The sequence below is a fragment of the Bombus affinis genome, chromosome 14 (assembly GCF_024516045.1).
Source record: "Bombus affinis isolate iyBomAffi1 chromosome 14, iyBomAffi1.2, whole genome shotgun sequence".
NCBI classification, from domain to species: Eukaryota; Metazoa; Arthropoda; class Insecta; order Hymenoptera; family Apidae; genus Bombus; species Bombus affinis.
In genome coordinates this window covers 6,733,410-6,749,880 of record NC_066357.1, presented here as the reverse complement: position 1 = coordinate 6,749,880, position 16,471 = coordinate 6,733,410, and the positions used below count along the sequence as shown (strand labels likewise).

Here is a 16,471-nt window from a genome sequence, read left to right as displayed (position 1 = left end):
TTTTCTTCTCATTAGCACAACTAATAAATCTCTTTCCTAAACTTTCCTAAAGATCAAACGTCCACATACGCATAATCTATGTTCTTCTCAAGATTGGAGAAACGCGTAACGGTACAAATAAAAATGGAACACATTAGAATTTGGCCACCATTATCTTTCCTCCTTTTAATTCTCCAAACTATCCCCAAATAACATTAATTTAGGTCCTCGTTAAAAAATTCTATTCCAAGTCAAGTCATATATCTCGATGAGAAATCTGATATTTTGGAACCATTTACATTACGCAACAATCTGATGCACGCGTATCTATGTACAGCATATTGCACTGAAACAAACTACGATATTTCAACGTCATAAACGTACTACTATAACAAATCTGCGGCGTTCAATGCGTTGACCTAAATTACTCAATATTATCAGTATTTCCAATGTGTTTAACTGCGGTACTCTAACGTCATAGGCATATGGTAAAAATGTCCATTCAATAGACAACGCGTCAGCGTAAAAATTTCGCAACGTTTCCAATAATTCCGATACTTTGTTACGAAACAAGGGAAAGGAAACTAAAAAACAGATTGGAGCATCGACTGCCGTGGAAACCGGAGTCGTGCGTGCGGATGTTCACGCGCGTGACGGTGCCCCATTATTTTCACCCGATGAAACAATTAGTCAGCCGGCCAGCCGGTCAGTAATTAGACAAAGGACAATTACCGCGATTCACCTCGTTATCTCGCCAGACACGTGTAAGACAAGCTGTTATGAACGATCGTCTCCGCGCAGCAACGTATCGAACGATAATTATAATTGGCCGCATCTCGTTATACGTAAGATCGTTTCCTTCCCGAAAACACGCTCGAATTCCATGCAAAACGGCCTTTATTATCCTTGCACGATTTATCGATCCCTCCGGTCAGACTCTTCCATGAATTGCTCGCCATATCGCGATGGATTTTAGTTGAAAAAGAACAGAGCGTCCAGGCCGGTGGAATTAAAAATGGTAAAATGGTAATTGCGACGTTTAATGAAAATTGTCGGCTGATTGGCTGCTTGCTTGGCGATTGTCATTTTTCACGGGATCGTAGTTTGGTGTATAAAGAGCAGACGAAATTCTGACAAATTGTTGTTGGAGATATCCTATCGCTGGTGATGTATCATCTATAGGGACGCTAATGATAATCACCGAGGATATTTGTAATATTATACGCAGGTATATTAATTTGTAAAAATTGAAATTTATTCTAATTTACGCGCGGTAATTCTTTGAGGAAATTAGAAATAACTATGAGAAGATAGGATAATGAGATAGAATGGAGAATCATAGAATTATAAATTTGCAAGTGACGATTTGCCTAGAAGCTTGCTATCGATAACTTGCCAATTTCATTTAATTCAGAATCGAGTTACGGAAATATTCGTACACTATAAAAGTTGAGGAAAGAATTTCTTCGGTAGAGAATTTGTATTTTGCGATAAACCTAAGACGTTCATAAGCCTTGACATTTATAATTCCATAAATATGAATTCATAAAGATTTCATTAGTGAGATAATAGGAAATAATAAAGATACCATAGCACAGAATGAGAGTAAAAAAACTGCCACTTAAATTTCATTAAAATTAGCGGAATCTAATCAGCGATCTCTTACGTACTTCCTGAACCACGATAATACAATTAAACAGCGTTAACGTGGAAATAAATGATCGTGTAATAAACGGAGATCTCCCCTTACGTGTTCTTTCCGTCTGAATTTTATTAAAATCCGCAGAACCTAATCCGCAATTTATTCTGCGAAATTATCGGCCAATGAAAAGCTCCTGCGAAAGTTGCACCCTTTAACGCGAATAGAGAGATCAACCCCTTTATATACGCTTCTTCCATTCGCGTTCTAGTAACATCTATAAAATCTCATCAACAATTATTTTCACGATTCACGTGTTCACCGTGATACCATCGGCAATTAAATACCACTAACGCGAAAATGAGTGTTCTTTTAAGAGGGAACGAAGCCTGTCACGAAACACACCCTCACGCATTCCCTGTAAAATTTTACTTATTGCTACTCTCACGGTTTTACGCTTAATGTACTCGGTATAAATGCTTAATGTCGTTTGATAAAAACATTATGAATACGTAATGGAATTTTTGATTGACAAGTGAAAAATGTAAACACTGAATTGCATTGATTAATGAAAGAAGTAAAAGTATTTTACGTTTATACTTGAGTAGGAGAAATTTAGCAAGTTTAAGAAATCTTTTTTCATTAATTACGTTTTATAATTAGGCAATGAATGTTTATGGCAATTCACGTTTTTACACATCGAATTAAAGAAATAGAACGCAAGCAGACGTTCGTTTCAAAAACAAATATCACGACGAATAATATACATTGAATATTTTATAGAACATTTTTGCCATTTCGTACAGTTTTTCTAACTTTAAAAAATCTTTTCCATTTTTTATTCAATTTATAGTGAAAATAGTTAAAGAAAAAAGAACGAAAAGTAATGTAAAAAAAAAAGATGTATAAATAATGCTTCTGATTGTCAGACGTTTTCAAAATCTGGATATTATTTAAAATCTGCCAAATTTACGATTATTCACACGACCCCCGTGACTCTGCTGATAGAATCTCGCTTCGTCTATTCGAGGAAACGATTCGCGTGCATTCTCGTAATTTTATCGGCGAAACAAAAAATAAATATGGTCGATCCTGGAAGAGGATTGTAATCATCTGGCAACGTGGAAGAGGCGTCGAAATGCGATACCGCTCGATATCAGATGAGCCGATAATCGATCCATTAATAACGTCTGGTTGGATCCATTATTAATGGTAATTAAGCCGATATAGAAATTGATTGCGCGACGCGACGCAGCTGGACGTTACTAAATAATATATATCGCGAGCTCGTGGTCAATGACGCGTGACAAACCCCCATTTACAATGCAATGTAACGGAGCACCCTGCTTTCGCCACTTTTATCATCCATGCGTAGACTTTCATCGCGATAGACGAACATCGAATTTTTGTTTTATTGCTTTCTATAAAACTGGAATTACCTTTCATGTCATTCTGCCACGTCAATTATCTTATTCTATGATAGTGAAAAAGAACATTGTAAAGGTTTAAGAATTATTATATGGTCGCCATATACATAGACATAGATAGATGGTTTCAAATTTTTCTGCTGATTTTACAATATCGATCGATCATCACAAATCCAGCCTACGATATTTTACGGTAAGATACGTATATTTCTTATTAAAGATATTGCGTGTATCTATTTTCAGGACTAGCTATATCTTCGTAAATCATATATATCGTAAAAAGATTTAATCCTCTTCCGCAATGAACCGATGAAACATTCGTCGAAAGATCAAATCGTTTCCTGTCCCTAACTTATCGAATTTCTGTGACTTAGAATTAAAAACTGGTGAATATATGTTGACAGAAGCTTCTCTCGGCAGAACTTAAAAAATGACGGTAGGCGATATAAATTCAGTGCAAAATGTGTAAATAAAATACAAAAGACCAAACATAAAGTAGCAAAGTTCATGCGTTAACGAATAAAAAATCCTTTGTAAATCATTGTAATTTACGAATAATCACGTGAACAACCACAGTCATCTACAATTCTGATCACCGGGCAGCGTCCAATAAATTCGGGAATCGAACGAGCGCCAGGGAGCCGCGATAAAAAGCGGCGAAAAACAGGGAATCGATCAAGCCCCCCTCGATATTTTTCCCGGGCAGATAAAAACGACGGTATTTACCGAGCAGATTTATTCGAACCCTCCTCGTCCATATTTTTTTTCACCCGTGCATCGTTTCGTTCCTGTGTATGTAACTCTGTGTATATACATATACATATGGATATGTACAAGTACAAACACCCTCAACCACCCCCTGATCCCCTACCATACGAGAGCGTGTCAATTGCGTGGCAACCGGGTCCACGATTGGATAACACCAGGTCGGCTCGCTATATCGAGCTTCGATTATTGGTTCACCATGGGGTAGGTGGGCGAGGCATTTGCACACCGGTGTTTCCTCTTCTTCTCTGTCTACCCTGTTCTCGCAGTCTCCCCTTGCACCGGACCAGAGCTGCAGGACCAAAACGAGCTCCCAATTAACCAACAATCCGAAACAATTTAGCCGGTCAGATCGTATCTGCGCTTTCAGCGCGCGCAACTTCGCGCCAGGATCCTTAAGCCGCGTTCATACGGGTTCGACTGGAAGCAGGCTATAAGAAATTGTTCGAACTCGTCGAAGATCGAGAGTTAACGCGATATTTCTTTCGCAATCTCTTTGTCCATCGATCTACGTTATCTGGTTTGCTTTGTTAATATCGGCGACAGCGAAAGGGAATTTCAGGTATTCGTTTAACATCTTTTTCGTCGACTCTAAAATGAAAAATTAAAGCCGATAGGTATTGCGAATAATCGTGGAAGAATTTATAACGTTATATATGACAGGTTACTGTTTGATCCTTAATGGGTGTTCTTTCGAGCATGAAGAAAGTAAGTATGTTGGATTGGATGGTAATAGGATAGTATACACAGGTAGGTGTTGGTTTGAAGATATCCTTGGATGAGTAGAGTAAAGGCTGATTCGCACTGATGGAAATGGTATGTAAGTAGATAAGCTTCTTACGATTATCAATTATGGATTATTCAAATCAGTGAGATTTTGTAGTCAGCCATCGGTACCAAAGTATTCATGGATACAGCGAATAAAGGCTGATTCACATTTATGGAAATGAAATTTAAATAGCTAGAGCTTCTTATAATCATTAGCAATGGATTGATAGTTGGATATTAGATAGGTGTACAAAGCTATTCATAGATGAAATGAATTAAGGTAGATTCACATTGATAACAATGGAATAGGAATAAGTAGTAAATACATAGGACTTATTACAACCACTACATAGAAGTATCGAGAAGTTTCTTCGAAGTATTTATGGATGGGTCGAGTAAAGGCTGATTTACATCGATATAAGTAAAACATAAGTAGACGGAACTTCTTACAACTATCAACGAAGGAACACACTGATGAATAAAATTCGTCATTAGACATTGTTCCAAAAATTTTTACAAACCAAGTGAATAAAGGCTGATTCACATCGATAAAAACGAAATACATCAGCATGGGGTTCCCTTCGCACCTTGTACAACAAAAATACCAGGTAAAAAATTCAATCCTCGACTACCATGTATTTCACATCGGTTCAAACGATCTGCAAGCGCAACAGAAATCCAGAAGTTCACCAAAAAGGCAAACAACAACCGGTACGTTTTCCTGCGTGTTCAGCATCAGTTTGTACGCGAACCATGGGATTACCGGATAGGAGATCGTGAATCTCGCGTAACAAGGACGAACGAGGAAGAGATCTGTGGGTGGGTGGAGGTACGTACCTACTTCTGTGCCGGCTTAGACGCCGATAGGCCGACGGCGCTCTCTTTGCACGCTTATTACCCTAATGCCAGTACTTAACACACTGTTGCTCGAACGTATTCGTCGGGCTTATTTGCCGTGGCAACGACCGGCTGTCCCGGTTTACCCTGGGACCCCCCTCGAGCGTGCCGCCCCTTTTATCTGGCCATTTTGCATTTTTCCCTTACCTCGAACAGAGATCATTCTGAGATTTCGTTCCATAGGTTTCCATGCAAACTTTAACACAGAGAGATCAGTATATTTTGACAAGGCTGTCTACCGTTGTAAACTACGTCCCTCTATTTAGCTGTAATTTGCTGTAATTTGTATTGTAAAAAGGTGTGGCCGCTTTGAGTTATTCATTTGTTTTAGTTAATGATTGGGTTAGGATTTATATACAAATCTAATTCTTTATTGCTCCAAGTCTTGGAAAAATTTATAAAAATTCTGCAACAGTTATCAATGTGTCTACCATATTATGTTACCGTTTCTTAAGCGAAATCTTTCAAATTTTCTTCGACAAACGTGAAAATGCTTTTCATGTAAATTTAAATTTGAAAATCCTTCGATATTTATTTCCAAAGTATATGTAAAAGAAGCGTATTTTAAAATTCTACATTATAGAGAAGAAATAGAAATAAGATCTCTATCAATGGACATAAATTTTTCAAGATTATAATTTACGAGTAAACACTTCCTTATTTATACGTTCGTTTCACTGCGCGTATTTTATTGCTCGCTTTCCTAAGGACCATTTTCGTTGCTACAATCTGAGAGCCGTCGTCATCATCGGCAACCCTCGTCATGAACCGTCCATACGAATGAACCTAGCAAATGTCACTATAGATCCACAATTTACATAATATGTTACCGAGTATTAGAAAACTGATACGTCTGTGACATTAAAGCCACGATTTATGGCGATTTCGTCGAGGTTAGGTCTCGAATCAACGGTAAATTTGCGACAATAGAAAATTGGTACAGTGACAGGCTGTCGATTTCGAGTTTATGTAGTTACAAATTCTGTTCGATCGGTAACCGTAGAATCGAATATTGCAAAATAAGTAAGTAAACCGCATAATGCAAACGCCTGGGACACGGTAAACAAGCAGCCCCGCAAATTACACGCTCCAGCGTGATTATGTTCGAACACTGATTGCTATACCTGAGAGGTAAACAGTAATGACTTCGAGATTACATCTATTTAAAGGTTATAATAAAGTTCTAAGCGCTACACGGAGCGAGCCAGTTCGCACTTTTACTCGCAATGTCTGCTAAACTGCCAACATTAAAGTCTACAACGTTGTTTCATCCTTTTAAAAGTTCGCCGCATATCCTAGCCATTATCCTGGTTTCAGTAAAGAAAGAAAAGCGAAGCTAAAAAATTGCTAGTTTGTTTAAGAAAATCTTCGATATTCACCGCTTGTATTACAACCAACGATCATAATTTATCGATCGTATTTCTCGTATGCGAGAATTCTCTCCGATACTATCCCTTTAGAGAAATTTATTCTTTCAAGCCGTTAACTGCCAGTTCCTTTTTCCTGCCATTTGTCCATATATAATTCTGTAAATTTCTATCGCTTTCCAATAAATTTAATCTACAGTCCGATGTCTATATAAAATCTCATTAACATTATGTTGACGCTGAAACCAAGTAAACTGAGATACAATGACCATGAAATAACACGCCAGTATGAAAATGTATGGGATTAGGAGTTCAAATGGATGGAAGAACGTAATTTTATTAACTTAAAACACTAACGCTTCGATCAATCGCTGCTACTAAGTAATCTTGATTCTTCTGTTGGTCACAAGATCACCAGAAATTATAAACAACGTCTCAAAAATCTTTCACATCGTAGAAATCACCTTAGAAAGTACAAAGAGTATCATGGAAGGAGCCGCATAAAGCAAAAATGAACGAGATATACTTTATTCCGCTATAACGTTGTATTCTCAAAAATACTAAATACAAATATCTTCCAATTAAAACAAATTACTATCTAAGCATCACGGACACGACCATGAGATCTGAACAAATTCCTCTCGACCGTCACACCAAACGGAGAGAATAACCGCCGATGGGTTAAGAAACTCATTCGTCCGAGAGTTCCAAGGAACGATCTGGTTCTCCTCTCGTGACGAAAGAACAGGAATTATCATAACATCACTGTCAATTTCGAGCAAGATAGAAATGCAGAACGCCGATAGAAAGACAGAGGCAAGGATAGAACGGCGCAGTGACTCGATACAGAAAGAAGGGGGGACGCTTTCGCTCTAGGCACCCGGTATATAGATCGTTCGTACGCGATGCTGCCCCAATGGCGTGGCGTTCTCGGCAGATAATTATCACTAACCATCAGCTATTTGCGAGGAATGGCTGATAATTGCTATGTTGTTCGGCCTCTACCGACCGATAACCCGCCTAGGACTCCTTTTAGACGAGCTGCTCGCAGTCACTGCAACCTCCAGGGCCCCTCCGCTGAATCTTTCTAACGTTTTTATTCTTTCCTTTTTATACGCTCCACGACCCTTCCACCGTCCCTTTTCCTTTAAGCTCGGCGCTCTTCGACCGTGGATCTGTAACGCAAGGAAAATCTTGCATCGCGCTTTCGATAATTGCATTTTCCACTGTTACATAGGAATTTTTATATTCTACAGATTTGGAATTTTTCTATTCCGTGTTATGCAGGTCAGCAGAAAGTTAGTTATACGTAGATTATCTTGCAACCTATGTCTTCTCACTGTATATGGTTTCTTATAGTTTTCTATATCTTTAACGAAGATTGTATTATTATATGTTGAATGGTATATTCAATTATAAACGATTCAAGTCTAACGTAATTCACTCTAATTCGAATTTAAGAAGAATCTAAGCCAATTTGAATGCAACGTGAAATTAGAGTAAACCTAGTAGGAAGGTCGAAAAGGTCTCCTAATTTAATCTAATTCGAGCTTAATAAAATTTTAATCCGAATTAATTTCAGTGAGCCAAACTTAAACTTGAAAACCGCACATCCGACAAGAAAGAAGCGAGACGATTGTCCAGAATTTTAGCGTTAGATCTGATCCTAATTCCCATTTTTGTTTTTCCTCCTTCTGCCACAGATATACCAAAAATATTCACCATTGCCATTAACTCATAGCCATTACCTGCTCGACGTTCCCGCCTCTAGAATAATAATCACCAAGGTTCGTGAAGAAACAACATTTCAACGATAGCAGCATCTTTCCTAGAAAGCACCTCTCTACCATCTCCTCCTCGAGACTGGCTATCATTAATCGCAATTAATTCGCAAATATCGTCTTACAGGGGGATTACCGGTCGCCATGATATCTCGTTACATTTTTCGACGCCCCCAACGACTGATACCCACGATTACTCTAGACGAGAGAAGAGGTTAGGGCAAAAGAAGTTTGAAGAGGCAACGCCATATACACCCTACAGCGGAAAGACACGCAACGTTAACGCGCGTGTACTCGCGAGCCACTGGTTGGATAACTCTCTTATTGCCCTGTAAATCGTAATGTTACACCAGCAATTTAATAAGCCGGCCGCGTTCACTTATCCCCACTGACGAGCGCTGGCTCACATAATAATGTTAATGGTAGCGAGTATATCTTCTAGGACAGCTCGGGGGAGCCGGCTAAAGCGGCTTATAAATGTGTCGGTTATATGTGTGTAAATAGCGTGAGAGTGGAGCGGTCAGTGAGTGAATGGTAATACACTGAAGCACGCGTGGAGGAGGCTGGTGCAACTTTTGATCGGGAACAGATGGTAATTCAATGGTTTCTGCGCGGTAACCGATGATGCATTTAGATTGTGGATTTTTATGCGTTTATGGGAAATTTAAAATGTAAAAGTTCGCATAATGCGCATAATTCATAGAAATATATAAAATATACAAAAGGTATAGCGTCTATTGTAATTTTCCATCGGCAAAATTGCTTAGATCGCGTTTCCTCCTACTTTTATATAGAAATATATTTTTACGAAGTAACACCTTTACGAAGATATGAATTTGCTGAAATATCCGCAGTTTATTCCGTCTCCTTCCAATTCTTAGAATATCGTACTTGATACGAGTTAGTTTATTTATTATTGCTTAGTCCGTGCCTTTCGGCTTTGGACGAACTTTCGGTTTTACATGTCTTATATGTCTACCTCCCATCTTTTCCACTCTATTCTATTGCACTCCCTTAATTATTCTGTCTCTAAAAACTAAAACTAGGAACTACAAATTAACCACTAATGACTAAAAACTGTTGCAACTTTGGGCTTTAGTCTCCTTGCTGTGCAATCTTCCTGTCGTTTGTCCTTCTCTTCTCTATTATTGCTTTCAGTTCTGTTAAACCTTCTCCCGTCTCATTTAGCGTTTTTCCTATGTCCTTTGGTCCTCCCGTTATTTCACATCCTTCTATTACATGTCTCAGATCTTCTTCTTTCCTTTTACATAGTCTGCATCTTTTTCTCCCTCTTCTTTCCAATATTCCCTTGCTTTGGTCTCGTTTCCACATCTGAATCTTGCCAGTATTCTTCTGTCCTTCCACTTCATCCTCCCTTCTAGGTACTTTGGTAATTTTTCTTTAGCTATATTTCTGTAGTGTATATTATATTTGGATTCCCTTATTCTTTTCCCCCTCCCTTCTGCTTCTCTCTTACTTCTTTCTTCTATAATTTGGTCTGCTGTCATCCTTTCTTGCTCCTCTCTTGCTTCTATCTGCATCCCTCCTGCGTTCTCAGATACGAGTTACTGTTGTAGGTTTGGAAAGTTTGAGATAGCGTCTCTTCCATGAAAGAATTTTGGAAAATTGAACGAGATTGTTGGATACTTTAATTAGAAATAGACGGTAATTCTTGTAATTGAAACCTTGAGGATGGATTTAGTAGCGATAAAGGAAATTTGAATTTTTAGATAGTATCGAATCACAGTTAGTGCTGTGTATTTGGAAACGTAAAATCTTCTTTTATTTATTAAAATTACAGAATCTTACACATGTTTCTTTAACCTAACCAGACTTAACGAACCAAGTCTAACCTCGGAGCTGAAAGAAATTACAAACCGCCTGATAGAAACATCTCAACCACCATAAAACAGTACCACATTACTCGAAATTCTTTGACGAACTTTCTCCATCTTCTCTGAAACACGTTCGAACAGGTTCAAACGCCCAAACCATTCACTTCAATGACTTCTTCCAAACCAACCACTCATCAACGCTGAAACCATACATTCATTTGCACGAGAAGCACTTCTACCGAAAGATCAAAATCGACGATCAGAGATAAAAGAAATGTAAGATTATCAGATAACACAGTCGAAGAATCCATCGGATCCCCTCCAATCACACGAAGAAGCTTCGTGAGGATCTCGATTCGCCTCGAAGGCAACCGTAATTACGCGTGGCGACTATTCATTAAGCTGATTGCACCTTCCTTCTTCTCCCTGTTCTCGTTTTCCATTCCAACTGGCCGGAACGTTATCGCGGTTGTTCGCGTAAAATCGAGCGATCCCTCGCGACCGCTGCCCTCGGTTGCCGTGCGCACACGTTCAAATTGCGCCTCTATGCATCGATTTAACGAGAGTCGAATAATGCAGGCGGCATTTTTCTGGGACACCCGTTGATTCGCGGCCAGCGTTCATCTCGATGAGGGATCGCGGAACATCGTTTTATCGTTCGGGATATTATTACCGCGAGATGAAGGAAAAGGTGCTGCTTCTTTTCTTTTTTTTTTCCCTCCTCTTTCCCTTTTTACTCTGCTGTTCGTTTCTTTATTTGCGGACGGGGATTGGGCTGGTCGAAACGGTGAAAGGTTAGAGAGGTTTCGAAGAGGTTTTAAGATGATTTCGAAATTAACTGCAGTGTGTTACATCTAGCAGGTTCGAGTAGGCAAATAGCAAAGGAATAAGATTTTTGTAAAATATCGAGCGAAGCCTGTAGACGATTTCGACTGGATTTTATCTGCTTTTAAACATTTGCTTGTAACTGTAACTGTAACTATACTGTAACATCAGTTACAGTGTGTTACAGAAAATTGAATTAAAAAAAATGACAAAGGGATGAGATTGTTACAGTATACCAAATAAAGAATGTAAATAGAGTTAATTAGATTTTATCAGGTTTTATGTTGGAATAATTATTGAATTACGACGTTGATTACATCATCCTACACGCTCGTAACGCGTGCTTTTCCAAAGTTTTCACAACCAACGATCGAATGCAATCGGAATCTTAGCGCTACTTGCAACCAAATAAAACATAAGGAAACTTGCACGACGTGATACACTTTGGAAAAAATCAAACCGCTCTAACCCGCGTAATCATTCAATTTGCAGATCCGTCAATTACAAGGAAATAATTGATCGGTCTTACTGATCCGTCAATTACAAGGAAATAATTTATCGGTTTCAATTAATCTAGACAAAAATCCGAAAGCACGCGAGAAAATCAAACCGTGAATGTTTCAAAAAGTAAGAAAAAAGAAAAAAGAAATTTGCGCGCACCATCGGTTACTTTCCCCGACGTCTCTATTACTCGAAAGCGGGCAGGTTAATTTCCCCTTTGGACGAGGAAGAAGGGAAGAAAAGAACAGGAGGTTATTAGAAGGGCTTATCACGATCAGCTTTCTCGCAATTACCGCTCACGAATAGAATCGGTGGACTTCTCGAGTGACTTCTGGCCGGATACTAAACTACCCGTGCGTCCGATCGATCGATAATGAACACGTGGAAGTATTCGAGGAGGATACGTGACCGTGCATACGCACGCATCCTGAGCGTGTTCGAACCGAGAATGCATAGGCCCGCCACGATACATCTCTTCTGATCGAATGCGTTATAATCATCGCGACGACATTGTAATATCGTTCCCCTCCGCCAATAGACGTCTGGTGATCGTAGAAGTATTCCTCGACGTGACTTCCTCCGGTGGATCGTCTATCGATCTATCGATCGATCACTAACCATGGAAATATGAATTCACAGGGACTATTAATATTTTGTGATCGCGTGCATTCAAATCGCTATTCTTCGCTAGCCATTGAAATTGTTTTAATGTATTAAGTGTCTTGGATAGCGAAAATTGATACAAAGTTTTTATTGGAGATGGAAATTATGCGCGGAGATTTGTGTGAGAATTTACGTGAACTCGCGGAGGAAATTTCTGAGGTCGGAATTTCGACTGAGTTTGATTAGAAATACATTCAGAGGACTAAATATTTTCGCCATACAATTAAATCTTTGTTTTAATCAGCTTGGATGTGAGTGGTTCGATTTGAAAATTTCGGTCAGCATTGAATGTAAGATGAGTTTCGATTGGAATGCATCGAGATGGCTATTTTTCGATATTGATGAAATTTGCATCAGTTTCTTTGAATGAGATTTGAATATATGTTGCACTAGGTTCCACTTGGAAATCTTGTGAACATTGAATTTCAAGAATTAAGAATCAAACGGCTATACTTCGATGATAATCCTTAGTTCATGTTTGACTATGTTGGCCTAAGTTGTTTTAAAATCGTTTGAGCATAGTCTAGATACGAGTTGAATTTCTTATTGAATGCAGGAATGGTATGATAAGTAAATCTACATAAATTTGTATTAACTGCAGTTTGTTTAAATAACTACAAGTTTGTAGGAATAAGATTTAAATTTGGAGGAACTTTCTGTTGGTACATTTGAAATTCATACAATAGAGATAGGGTGGATGAAGATTAAAAAGCATAAATCTGAACTAGCTTTAAGTTAGGTTTGGGTTATCTACAATGATTTGAATCAGGTACGATATAATCTGGTGCAGGTATTTTACATATATTTATGTTAATCTTTGTTTAAGCATAAGCATAGTTCAGATGAAATATAAATTTCGATATCATGTAAACTATATTTAAAGATTAAACGGTATGGTAAATCAGGAACTTCATGGAGAACACGGAGATCTCTGTCAAGATTATCTCGTGAAAATCAGAATTAATTCTGGAAGTTTACATTGTATGTAAATGATTGAAATTTTTCAAAAGAGTGAAGTTGAAACAAGTATGCGGTCAAGTGGAATCGGTTCGAGTGGAATCCAGAGAAGTTCAACGTAAGAATGTGGAAATCGATGATCACTCTACTAGCTGGCAAAGGCATCTTATTAAACATGCTGATACCAGTGCGTGATTCGCCTCATTTACAATACACGAAGCACATCATCCTAACATTCTATGGAAAATTCTTCCCGGCGGATTTCAATCAACCAAATATTCCGCAATGAAATAAGATCTGTATACTCAGCTCATTAACGATATTTCTAAAACAAAAAATTTATTCGAATCAATTACAGTGTATTTGTAACGAATCTCTGATTCTTATATTAATCGATGCTTCAAAGAGCGTATTTTAATATAAATTCACGAAGTTTTGCAAAAATAAAAAACATCTGTTTCAATTCATAAATATTTTAAATAGTTCTAAATTTCTGTAAAGGAAATGGCCTTCCCCTGGTCCGCAATTGTACATGTGTGTATTCTAAATAAATTTTCTGTATTAAAATTATCTCACAGCGAACTGAGACTTTGCGAATACACCTACAAACTGTTTTATTTCATTCCTGAATATTTAGAAGTAGAAGAATTTCTATTGCCTTTCTCAACCAATAGAATTTTATTCGAAAAGAATGTTGAGTTATAAAGAAATTTCTAATATCCAAGAATTAACGATTCTTAAACATTACTTAAAGCAATTAAAAACTACAGAAATTCGAGATTAGCATTCGAGGATGTTGAAGATATTCTTCATATAGCAATTAATTAAAACACATTTATTATGCCATCATTAGCCACGCTTCTGTAAATTACCTCTATATATCGAACCCAATAACTCACCCTCCTTATATGTACCAGTCCTATAAACGGACTTAACCGCAGCCGGATCGTCGTTCCAGCGAACTTTATGCAAATTTACGAGAACGTTCAACGCGTCAGCATAAAGTCCATCAGCTGCGACGTTGTTCGTTCAGCAGCCGGGTGCACGCATTTTTATCGCGTCGGTTCGAGAGCCAGCGAAACCGGTGTCGTAATATACAATCGAACGAAAGTCCGATCTCCTCGACTGCTGGAGAAACTCGTGAAATTCCTTCCGTGATTGTTCTCCAGCTATTCTCATTCTTTCGATGAATCGATTAAAAGGGGTGGGGTGAAAGGTGTTACACACCTGTTCGATGTGATTATTTTGAAATATCGTTATAGGTTATGAAAAGAATGGTGGTAGATCGAAAATCGAATATTTTAGCAATATTTTCATTTAGTACTTGCATTTAGGATACCGGTAGTATCTTTTGTAAAGTGGGATTAGATTTTGGTGGAGTAGATTTGAATTAGGTTTGACAAATTGAGAATATGAGGAGTTGCAAGATTAGTTTTGTAGTATTCAGATAATGGTTATACTGAGAAATTAAAGTTAATTTTGAAGAATATTCGATGTGGTGGAATTGAAAAATGTTTACATGAGTTTGGTAATAAGGCTTTACGTATACTTTGAATATACTATATTCTGGTACTAACTTTCTTACAGTTAATCAGTATTCTTCTAATAGCTCGATTCGTGTTCAATTTTTCTAGTAAAATCTGCATAACCTAACCTCAATCTCGGTAACTCTACATCGAACCTATTAAAACAATCTTAGCCATAAAATAATAAACGCTCTGTCAAGCACCACTAGAATCTTCTTCGCTCTAATCTACTTTACGTAATTGATTAACAACTTACCAAAACGCGATCCAATCGAAGAATTCCACAAGGCGGTTTCTATCCGGGTCTCGAATCCGGAAAGGAAGGTGTCCCGCAATTTTCCCTGATTTTACGATTCCTCCTCCTGAATGGTAGAATCAAAACCGCTGAATTACACGCTGAAAACGATGCAAACTCGTATAAGATGAATCGTGTACGAGAAGTCCGTGCCGGCTGGCCGTATAGAAAGCGGTGGAAAAGGCTTCGAACAGCGTTACACGCCTAATAACCGAGTATCATCTCTCTGTCGAGAGTCGAGGAACGGGGAATTTCTACGATTCGAGATCTCGATCCGTGGATCTGTCTAATGTGGCCCAACCACGCGAACCTATCATAACCTGGGCCAACCTCGGCCATCTAACCACATGTTTGCGAAGCTAACTTCTTACAGCCTCGATTTCCCTTGGATTTGCATTTCTACCAGTGCTAACGTTCCCGCGGGATCAACGTTCCTTACCATCTTTCCGTCTTTTCCGTCTTTTTATTCCCTAGAATCGTTTCGTATCGTTCCAAAAAGGGAATAACCACTAGGAGAAACGATATGATTGTTCGAATGGAGATTGGCCGGCGCTATTAAGACCTTGTTAATGCAATTTCTGATCGATTTTTTTGCGAGAAGTGGGTAATCAGACTTGTCCAACGATTTACCTGTGAACGGAAGATTGTTCGATGATTTAAAACGCAGTTTGAGTTTCTCTCACTCTTGCATCTTCGACACGCCATTTATGTTTACGAGTCGCGTCAGACGCGTGGTCACGTGATGCGCAAGCTACTAGTGCGCAATCAGTACCAATTTACGATTTTCATAATCATAAAGGATCGCTTTGTATTCATTGTATCGTTATACAAATCATTTGCTAAATCTGTTAATTAAATAATAGATATGTTTGCTTAATCTAGCTTGACAGATGCACTGTCGGCCATGAGAATTAGTTGAATCGTTTTTCACCGCTTTTACTTTCTAGGTGTTTTAGTATAAATCTTATTTTGTTCGCATCATTTATGCTTTAATATGTAAAATCCTAAATAATGTAAAGTTTATAGGTCTTTTTCAATAAATGTATTCAATAGATGTTCTACTATTTATAGTCTTTTCACCTAAGCCTATCGAAATTTTTTAATATCATAATGAAAACTATAATACACTTAAGTTTTATAAATGTTACAGATTTTTAATTTCTGAAATGAGATACCTAGCTCTATCCAATGGTGCCAGAAAAATAATAACTATACAACGATCTCTCGAAAAGCTACTTTACGACTT

General features: G+C 38.1%; 1 protein-coding gene across 2 annotated transcripts in view; it reads right to left on the bottom strand.

The window, feature by feature from the left end:
• LOC126924376 (organic cation transporter protein-like) overlaps positions 1–15,994 on the bottom strand; it is a 140,450-nt gene extending 124,456 nt beyond the window's left edge. The window contains exons 1-2 of one of the 2 annotated variants that reach the window (XM_050738774.1): positions 15,856–15,994; positions 15,187–15,326 (exon numbers count right to left, since the gene is read on the bottom strand). The gene's annotated coding sequence lies outside the window, so the exon portion shown is untranslated. The remainder of the gene's footprint in view (positions 1–15,186; positions 15,327–15,855) is intronic. The other variant, XM_050738775.1, reaches the window with a different exon arrangement.
• Between the last annotated feature and the right edge of the window lie 477 nt (positions 15,995–16,471).